Source organism: Megalobrama amblycephala, linkage group LG15, assembly GCF_018812025.1.
Source record: "Megalobrama amblycephala isolate DHTTF-2021 linkage group LG15, ASM1881202v1, whole genome shotgun sequence".
NCBI lineage: Eukaryota > Metazoa > Chordata > Actinopteri > Cypriniformes > Xenocyprididae > Megalobrama > Megalobrama amblycephala.
The window spans coordinates 25,737,469-25,748,727 of NC_063058.1; the positions used below are offsets into that span (position 1 = coordinate 25,737,469).

General features: G+C 34.0%; 1 long non-coding RNA gene across 1 annotated transcript; it reads right to left on the reverse strand.

Moving 5' to 3' along the window:
- Window positions 1-5,930: 5,930 nt before the first annotated feature.
- Window positions 5,931-7,691, reverse strand: LOC125246549. The gene is made up of 3 exons (XR_007179906.1): window positions 7,576-7,691; window positions 7,428-7,493; window positions 5,931-6,106 (listed from the first exon to the last, which is right to left on the reverse strand). It is a non-coding gene; the product is annotated as an uncharacterized LOC125246549 (long non-coding RNA).
- Between the last annotated feature and the right edge of the window lie 3,568 nt (window positions 7,692-11,259).

The following is an 11,259-nucleotide window of genomic DNA, read 5'->3' on the forward strand; positions in this document are numbered from 1 at the left end:
TCATATGAAGTGTTGAAATGTTTGATTCAGTCTATTGAACTAGTCATCCCAAAGGACCCTGTTTTATGTAATTTTGAAAATTCTGCTTCATTCTAGTGAATCAGTTCATCCTAAACTGTTTTATCCTCAAAAAGTATTTTTATTTTTTGTTCGGGTGCCAGACAGTAAAGACTGTCAAATATTTCCCAGATAGCTCAAAAGCCACCAGTTACAATAAACAAAAACTCAAATTCTCAAGTTCATTCCATTTAATTACAAAAAAAGGGAGGTGAAAAAGAAAAAAATACATCAACAGAGTAACAAATTGAGGGAAAAACAAAAAAAAACAAAAAAAAAAACAACACCGCTCAAGAGTCCAGTAGTAAAGAAACAACTTGAATGCAAGGTCAACTCCGTTTCGAATAACTGGTGACTAGCTGTCCAGATAAATGGGTCCATTAAGTATTTTTTTTTTTCTCTCACTCACAAATCATACGATATGTCAGTACAATGAAAGTCCCAAAAACGTGTCACCAGATAAGTGCGTCTCTCTCCACATCCGCATGCCCAAATCAGGTTTGAACAAATGTTAGGTTGATGAGTGCTAGGAGAACGATGAGGCGTCTAATCGACGGTAATCCATCCATATCAGCTGTGCCAACACGCATAAACTGGAGCGGGATTGCATGACACTTGTACGTACAATCAGTCATTTCTCCTCTCAAACTCACTAGAGCATGTCCAAAGACACAGGCCGGAGTTATGAAATATTCGGTGTCTGAGATTTTCGGTGACACTGGGCGGAGCTTACATGAATATTCACGAGGCTACAACTGTTTTGATTTTATTTTAGTTCGTTTGAGAAGATGGGTCAATATATAATTGAGGGAGTTTTCATGTCCATGAGATTTATCTCGCAAACATGATTATTAAAATAAAATTTTAAAAGTCTTCAGTGTTCTTCATGATCTTGTCTTTACAAATGTCATAGTTAATTATTATGGAAATAATCATATATTTATAAAAATTTACTAGATATCCCTAAAATGTCAACTAAATAACCGTCCGAAATGAATTACAACCACAATCTCATTACCTAAAAAAACATTTAAAAAACTTATTTAAAAACAGTTTTAATTATATTATTTACATTAAGTTGAAGTATTTGTGAACAATGTGTCTTTTTGGGCAATATGTCACATTTTCAATAGAAATGTTGACAAATTGAATATATGTCCGAGAAGTCGCTGTCATCTAAGTTACCCATAGCAAATACACCCCTCAAGGAAGAGTGTGTTTTCCAAATCACATGACCTGCTCCACATGATGTCATTTCCTCCTGAAGAGAAAACTAGCAAGACTCCAAGGTATGTTCTCCCTCCACATTTTCAGTTATTTCACCTAAAGTAGTGCTTAGGGCAAATGTGTACTTATCATATGTCAACAATGTTACTACAATGAATTCATAAATAACTTTGAATTTCAATTCCACTCAGTTGTACATATAATATTTAGAAGAACCTCTCCGTAAAATGCCATGTGGTGTCTGGTGCTAGGCAACCATTTTGATTTTATCCCTAAAAACAGCAAAAATGTCAACTAGGTTACCAGTCACCTATGTTACTCTGCAAAGGTAACTTAGTTGACCAAGAGTAACATAGTTGACATTCATGACATGTTCTTATAGTTTTCAGGAGTTCATTTAATATTCTAATTGTACAGTAACTATAAAATACTTTGCAATAAATATTATAAAAGTAAACTTGTTTTCAGGCAAATGCCACGATTATCTGCTGCAGAAAAGATGTGCTCAGGTTGATTCCTGCCCCACAGCACGTCATGTTGAAATAAAAAGAGATGTGTGGGAAGATATTGCCAAATCATATCTTACAGTTTTTCTCCATTGGTTTGGCTCATTTCTTGAAACAGAAATTACATTCTCAAAACTACATGGACAAACTTCTAAACCACTTGGCAATTGTTCACAACAGAATTGAATTTCTCATTCATTTTGCAAATTGCAAATGTCTAAGTACATGTCTCAATGTCTCAGTACATCTTTGCGAATGATTAAGTAAAGGTAGCCTACATTTAGCACAATTTCCAAGTGAATAGATCTTGTTGATCTAAACTGATTGTCGATTCTCAGTCTAATGGTTGTTTGCTCCAAAACGTGTCAGCGTCATTTCATTGTATAAGTCATCACATGCACAATAGTTTGTTCAATTGTCAAAATTAGTCAAGAACATAATACCATGAATACCATATATGAATCCTTGGAACATTTGATAAATTATTACAGCAATTGACAATCAGGTGAAACTAGAACTTGACTAACATGTAACATGTAAGTCAGTTACTGGTTGTCCATCATTATAACTTTTTTACAATTAAGCAGTTGTTCCCAAACTTGTTTGGCTTCAGTACCCACTTTACCTAATTTGTGTATCCAGGTAATCCAGGTATGAAAGTATTTGATTTATCTGACTTCAACATTTTGCCTAAAAACTGCAGCTTACTGTATGATGCAATTATCATTATAATCCTTATTTTGAAGAATATAACATACAATAAGAAAAAGGGTCAAAGAGCTGCAATTAGTGCCTCCCATGTAAATCTAATCCTGTGGGTTTTACTGTCACATTTCAGTAAGTCTAGTCATTGATGATTTTCCCCCTCTCCTTTCTGTCAAATACCCCCTGTAGTACCTCTGCATAGGGGTACATGTACCCCAGGTTTGGAACCACTGGAGTAGTGGCCAGTAGTATAATGAACTTGTGGAGAACATAGAACATTCCTATGTAATTGTCTGTAATGTTGTGTATGACTCTTCTGTATGACTGATTTGATGTTTTCTTTTTTCCGCTATTGTAGAGAATAATGGCATTGGAAGGAAACAAGCGACCAATGAAGAACTGTTGGTTGTGAAACTCCAGCTTTATTTACAGCACTGTAGGCTGCATATAATTTTCATTATTTTTTTGTTTGTGTGTTTATATTACAGTATATTATGCTGTATACATTTTCTTTTTACTCTGATGTATGGAAGTTACTTTATGTGTGTGAATGATAATGGTTACAATTTCCTTGGCAGTATGAGTGCAATATATGATGTCAAACCTTGGAGGCTACTCTTACCCTAAAATCCTGTCTTTTTTCAGTTTTACACACAATTGTATTCTGTTAGCTAGACAAAAACTGTACAGTAACCATTGTCAGTGAAGGACTGGACTAAGACTGAAAGGTGGACATGAGGGATATTTGCCATAATGACAAAACATCTAAACATTTTGACTTGCAGTGCTTACACAATGCCAAAGGAACTAAGCATTTTGGGGGCACTGACTGTTTAAATGAGAAGGAAATTTAGTTTTGACACATGAGTGAAATGTTTTGGGAGAGGTATGAGCTTTTGCAGGTAAACCATGGTGTTGTGCCGAACCATCCACATTATTTTGACAAAAGCACCAAGACTGTTGAGAATGTCCGGTCTGTTTTGAGAAATCAGCCAGCAATTGAGAAGGATCTTTGCCATTTCTGTGGCACTGACTCTTTATATGGTAAAGGAATTTAGTTTTGAAACATGAGTGAACAGTTTTGGGAGATATATTAGCTTTTGCAAGTGAGCTATATTGTTGTGCTGAACTGTAAGACTGTTTTGCCAAATGATCTTAGAGTTTTGAGAATATAATTTCTGTTTCAAAAAATGAGCCAAACCAATGGAGAAAAACTGTAATGGCTAAGGACATACACACACACACACACACACGCTAACAAACGTGGCACAAGCACACGGTCAAGCACACACACATATAGACAGTCACACACACACACACACACACACACACACACACACACACACACTCAAAGATTACTTGATTGAACTTGACAAAGTCATTGAAAAATGGGGGGGTTAGAAAATGGGGAGTGTGTTCTGTCTCCGCCGGTTTCATGGGTGCCTGTAAGTTGGAGGGTATGCCAATGTTTTACTTAGGTTCTGACATATGAATGTTTTTGAGATACAACTGTTTGGACTATTAAAATTTTGATCCAATGCAGCACACTTATTTTGTTAACCAACAGAATAAAACACTATTTGGTTATTGTTACTTATTGCAGTGCAATATTATTTTTTGTTCAATACAATGCACTACTGTATTTCATTCCACAAACAAGATTTTCAAAATGTTTACATGGTGGAATTTTTGTGTAAGTGCTGTTTTTGATACTTTTGTTGTTGTTGTTTTCTATGTTAGGATCTCTTGCTTATGATATATGTGCTTTTTAATAAAGTTGTGATTGATCCTTGTAAACTGATGTGCGTCTCTGTTTCTCCTTTATGTCATGAAATATTCAACAGGTCTTGATTAAATGCAATAAAAGATTAGCTAACATATAATAATTGATATAGTTTAGGATTGTGTTTGTTAAATACATCATCCTACTTTGTCATGTCCAGTCAACTATGTTACTTTTGTCAACTATGATACTGGGCTGTCAATTAAGTTACCATTATGTTTTTTAAAAAAATATATGTATTTCAATGGTTCCCTAATCTCCAAGTAAATATTTAGAAACTGAGTAGCTGTTAAATATATACCTCAGCATAATTTAATCAAGAAAATTATCATGAATCAAGCAGTTTGGAAACAAAATATACAGACTGGTTACTTCAGTACTTGAAATTTGGGGTTTCAATTGAACAAAATGTGTATTTTCTTAATTAATTGGGTATTTTAATTGAAAAGGTAGGTAAATAGACACATATTCTTCCAAGAGTAATGATTTTTTTAAATGTCTGCCATTTACATAAAGTTAAAACTTATAGGTTTTGTCCGTAACATAGTTGACCAAATAATGAGTAAACTTCTTGTTTTTAAAACTAAATATCTGAAATCAATTATGCCTGAGCTTGGCAATTACTAAAAACAAAATATTTCAGGGATGATTTATCAGGGAAGATAATAATATTTTGTAAATAAATATATATTTTTCCCATAATTATTCAAACTCAAAATCTCCCACAATTATATATTGACCCAGATAACTTGTATAAATGTATCTGTGGTTGCATAATAAACGTTTCAGTTGTGATTGTGTCATTCCCTATTGCTTTCTCAGATAGCCTGCATAACTTAACCAGACATTATTATTTTTAAAACACATTGAGAGTTAGATTTATGTTCCGTTTATGTTTTTGATATGCATTAATTAATGCAAACCTTCTTTATCCTTTTCTGCAAAACACACAATGCTCTCTATATGAACAGAAACATGAGACAGTGATATTAGCTTCCCTGCAGCACTTCCACAAGGTTTTATTTTAATGCGCTTTCCACAACAATTAAAATGTTAAAATTGAATTACAAGTGGTTAAATTGATCAGCTACAAAACTAAAAGTTACTAATGCAGGTTTTATTTAAAAATATTTATATGGAGAAGACAATTGGCAAAAGTGTGAGGAATATTATTGTTATTATGTGGATAATCAGACATATATACATACTGCTGTGATTGTTCTGTCATTTCATAATTGCTTGCTCAGTTGGTAAATATTTTAAAGAGACTTTATTAAATCCTAAAGTTAAGTGTTATTTTTTCATATTATAAGGAAACATTCTTTTCCCATAAAATGATGCATTTCATTGACCAAAAAAAAAAAAAAAAGAATGTGGAAAAAATGAAGCATTGTGAATCAGGATTCAGTTTAACACAGCGTTGATATGAAACTATATGATAACTAAATTATCAAACCTGCAGTATATTCACAATTAAATGCATTAGTTCTATTCTACAAGCTTTCCATAACAAAATTTTATTTATGTTAAATTAGCTGCTAAAATAGACCATGTAGTAATTTGCATATCTGTAATATCAAAGATGAAAGTAAATAATGAGAGTAGTTTCATTCTGAATAAAAAAGATCAACTGATTCTGTGTTGAAATTTTATTCACAAATGAGGAGAAGTCACGACATATAATATGACATATTTAATTATCAAAAACACTTGTATTTAAACACACATTAACACACTTTACACAGGGTCTTGGGATCCCAGACAAATGAAAGTTTGGTCTGCTCATGCAGTCTCAGTGATACCAGTCTTTGCTACTGACACATTCAATCTGAAATATATAATAAAATGACATTACAACAAACATGTATTATTAAAATACTTTTGTCTGGTGTACAGGGATATTAATTGGCAAAAGTCATATTTGGGAATGAAAGAATATTGGCTATAGATATTATATTAGTTATCACATGCGTAATTCACCGTGGCCTATTTGGTTTGTCATTAAACTATATTTAAAGTTAATTAACATGTTTTCTTGCATGTGTGCAATTTTTGAAACATATTACATATAGAAATTCAAGTCTACCCAGATTAGACGTGCTTCTGCAAACTAGGAAAGTTCACTGCTGCCTTCACCACAGGAGTTTACAATTAATATTATTATGCTACCATACATTTCGGCAAACTTTTAAAACTATATGCTTAAAAGACTCAAGGTAATACAGAATCAACAAAAATAGGCTACTTAAAACGCTATTGGCTCGTTTAGCGAATCCTAATGACACCTCTGGCGAATCATTGGCTTTGTTCATATCAAACATAGCTAACACATGACACGACATAACACAAAATAGCTTATATATAAAATCTTGTGATCAATAACAGTTAGAATATAAGCTTGACTCGGTTTAACACTGAAACATAGGCTAATTACCTTTAATGCGTGCACTAACATTTTCAGTGGCGCTTTAACACAAAACAGGAAACTCGTGAATATTCATGTAAGCTCCGCCCAGTGTCACTGAAAATCTCAGACACCGAATATTTCATAACACCGGGTTATTGTCAGACCGCCCGCCTAATGCACTCTAAAGTTACCAACCGCAATCCGCCTTTCATTCAAAATTCGTTGTGGGACTGTCTCTGGTAAAGTAGCAAATCTATAGTGTCAATTCACAATAAATTTGAAACACTGCATGAAACCAAAGTAATTCTGAACACATTTTTAGAACTGTTTTAGAATTGAAAAAAAGGAAACAGAAATGAAGAACACTGCATTTCTAAAGAACAGTGCAAGTCAGGGGAACATAACTGCTTAATAACCAGTTTTAACAGTGTTGACAAGCCAGGAGAACATGGCTGCCAAAAGATTATCTTTGAGTAACCTGAAGATGTTTTGATAAGGCTCATGTCCAAAGCCTTGTGCCTGCATCGAATATTGCGAGTCAAGAAAGAAAATTTCTCTCTTATGTACCTTCATAACCTATAGGGAGTGCAGCCCAGGCAATGGGTTTAAAAATCTTTACCAGCATAATTATATTACATAGACATTTAAAAGTAACAACAAGGATCTAATTTTTATCAGCTCATCAGCAAACTAATTTGACACCAACAATAAATATTTGCAAATGTTCATATCCATCACTTACACAGAGAAGAAAATGTCCTGGGGTCCAGAGAGGGAAAATCAGGAGATCTTTCTTTTGACAGTTTACCTTATGTAAAAGATAAGGTCAAATTTGAATTTGAAATGTTTTTGTATAATAATGATTTATCTTATAGAACTTAAACACTTACTGGAAGACTACACAAAGGGTCACAGGACAAAGGCTGGAGCCATGTAGGAGGGATGTGGAGATCAATTATAAAAACATCTTTTCCCTTTAGAAAGTAAAAATTACACATTTTTAGTACAATACTAAACATTCTACATTTTCTTGGGGGAAAAAACATGTCAAACATACATACAAGGGGCGTATTTTTTTATTTGACCTTTTTCAGGATGACATGCCTTATTTGAGACGGTGTTGGTGTAAAACTTCTAATTGAGAACCTTCAGATTGAAGGGTATGGATTTGGTGGGAAAAGAAAATTAATCACAGTATTCTGGCAAAGCAAGAACACAACTACTTTTACTTGTTTGTTTTTTAGGCATGGCCGAAGGTTTGCTCACTTCACACCAGAAGGTTTACAGATGAGCAGTGGATACCTTGCCCCAATCTTCCGTATCCCGCGGAAGAGAAAGCAGGTTACCAAGGTATGAATCATTTCATGTGAATGGTATGCAGTACAGTTTGATGCACTACGCAGAGGTCTCTTAACTCTACTCCTGGGGGACATATTTAAGTTTCTTTTTTCCAATAAAAAAAATAATAAATTAAAAAAATAAAAATTCTTCATGCCTTAAAATAGCTTGAATGAAACTCTACACCATTGCTTTATGTAGTAGTATTAGTAGTAGTCGTCTGGTGGATTTTGTAGGCAGGTTAAGACATTAGATATTTAAAATTTACTGTAAAAGGAATACCAGTGTTTTGTTTAATAAAAATATAAGAATAATAATAGCATGAATATTCAACGAATAGGAACAGGTAGTTAAACACTGGATTTAGATTTTTAAAAATGTACTGTAAGGGAATATTTTTTGTTTAAAAAGCTATTACAATTATGAAAATTACATGTTTTTGGTGAGTTCATAATGTAATAAATTTCTCATAATGTAAACATTACATTGAGCAAGATTTTATTAGGTTTAGAGAAAATTATTACATTATGAACATTGTTACAATAATAATGTAATACTTATGACAATATGTGCAGTTATTTCATGAGTTGCTACACAACTGCTATGTTACTGAATGTACCTGATTTTTCATATCAACAGAAGAGACTCCCTAGTTCACCCACAAATAGTTAGTTGGTTCACCCACAAATTAAAATTCTGTCATTAATTACTCACCCTCGTGTCATGTTGTTCCATGCCATTCGTCTTCACACAAATTAAGATATTTTTGATTAAATACGGGGTTTTTTTAATTCTCTATTGAAAGCAATGAATTTACCACATTCAAGTTCCAGAAAAACAGTTGATGTAACTGCAGTGGTTAAATCTTAATTTTATGAAGCAACAAGAATACTTTTTGTGTGCAAAATAAAAAATATCTCAATTTGTATTCTGAAGATGCATGAAGGTCTTACAGGTGTGGAATGACATGTGGGTGAGTGAAAAATTCTGTCACTTGAATGACAGAATTTTCATTTTTTGGGTGAACTAACCCTTTAACCAATTTGAACCTTAACAGTAACTGTCACAGACACGTCAGGTTCCACCTCACTCCCTTACCCACGCACTCAATCACCGGAGTACTTATCACCGCCACCTGAAGCTCATCATCACAGTCATCAACCACACCATTTAAACCCCACACTCACACACACACATCGTCCGGTCTCGTTCGTTGTACACTTGTTGTATATACTTACCTCAAGGACTCACAAAAGTGATACTTACCTGCCTTCGTCATCTCCTTCGTCTCCTGGTCTCCTAGTGTTCCTACCTGCCTGTGTGTTTGAGTATTCCAGTCTGCCAGCTCCAGCGTCTCCTTCCAGCGTCTCCTTCCACCGTCTCCTGCAGCACAAAGAAAAGGACAGTATTACCTCTCATTCATCGTCAAGATCATCTTATCCACCATAGCATTTACCTGTTGCTCTGCTGATAACTTCAATAAACATCCAAACTGCTTTTATCTCTGCTTGTTTTTAAGGTTGAAGTAAACAGCTTAAACAAGAAGACAAGTGCCTTTGATTTGTTCATTAAATCATGACACCTAATGCTATCGTGAACTTGGTGTGTGGGGTCAGTGTCACACGTAACTGGTATTAATGACATAAGTCCATTTGCAAGCTTAACTGGTTTATTTTAACATTTGCTAATTACCATAATAAAAACATTTATAACATTTGTTAAATTCAAAATTTAGATTCTTATAATACACCACAAGATATACAACAAACCTTGTATCACTATCAGTGCAATTTTTTTAACAGTGTTGAACAGTGAAATGACCCTAGGCAATATTCTGCTAGAAGAGCCAAAATGTGCTGTGGTTCATATAACAACAGTGTACATAGAAGTAAATGGAGGGTGTCTCTCTTTAAATGACCTATTCAGGAACAGGAACAGAAACTGCTAAGTAAGCACAGTAATGCCCATTAAGATACTGCATATGGCACTGGACTACACAAATAAACTCAGCTGGCTTTTATGAATTTACACCCCTACACATACAAAAAATGTGATAGAGAAAAACAAAAATTACTCTGACAGATGTCATACTGACCCCTGAACCCATGCCCAAGATTCCTAACAAAATACAACAAAGCAGGATATACAACAAATACATGTAAAAATATGTAAAACAACATTATTTCCAAACTTTTGAGCCACACACTGTCATCCAGACCCATTTAAGTTGCTGCATTTGTCAGTTTTGCTAACACGTCACTCAGGCCTCTTAAAAACACCAGTTTGCCTGCGAACATATTTGCTTTACACAAAAGGTAGCTGTCGTTATCGTTTAGATATGTCTGGATGCAGAGGCCACACCCTGCTACCTGCCCACAACATGCAGTTATAACAAGCACAGAATTGGGCATGTTTGTGCACATCTTGCATGCTAACGCATCTTGCAGAGAAGAAGCAATGGATAGTGACTTTGACACTTCAGAAACTTTCTCCTTCATCTCCGCTAACACTTCAATCTGTTGCACTACCTGTAGGACATTAGCCTTAATGTGGTTGACTGAAATGGTTAGCTCGCTAAATTTTTCATCTATGTTTTCAGCTAGCCTTGATGCAGAGTTTTTTTATCTCAAGCTCAATGTCTATACACTAGCTATACATTTTTATTATATAATAAAAGAATAATTTGTTAGTGTTGTCATTTGTATTATATTATTAGGCCTGTCATAAACATTTTATGTTAATGTGCTATGCAAAGGAAACAAAATATTGACCAATGATGATGCCGTTTTCACAACTGTTCAAGAAACTGGTAAATTCTCTCATTCTCAAAGTACTCGACCAAATTTGTGAATATAAGTTTAACACCTTGCAGTTTGATGTGGGCTATAGTTTTGTAGTCTGTTTTTAAAATATTTTCAAGAAGGAGTATTTTAATGCGAGATTTAATGCACATGTTGTGCCGGCTATATGCTGTGATGCTTGAGTAAAACTATGGCAGGCCAATTTGATAATATTAGCTTAATAATAATAATAATAATAATAATAATAACATAAATACATGATACTATTGTCTATTGGCACAACACTATTTTGGTGTTTGAATTCTAAACATTTAACTTTTCTTTGCTTAGGTTTGCTTATGTTGCTTAAGTTTCAGATGAAAGATCAAAACAGTGCATTACAGACTGATCAGTTACCTGTAGTTACAGATGTACAGGTAACCATTAGATACTGGT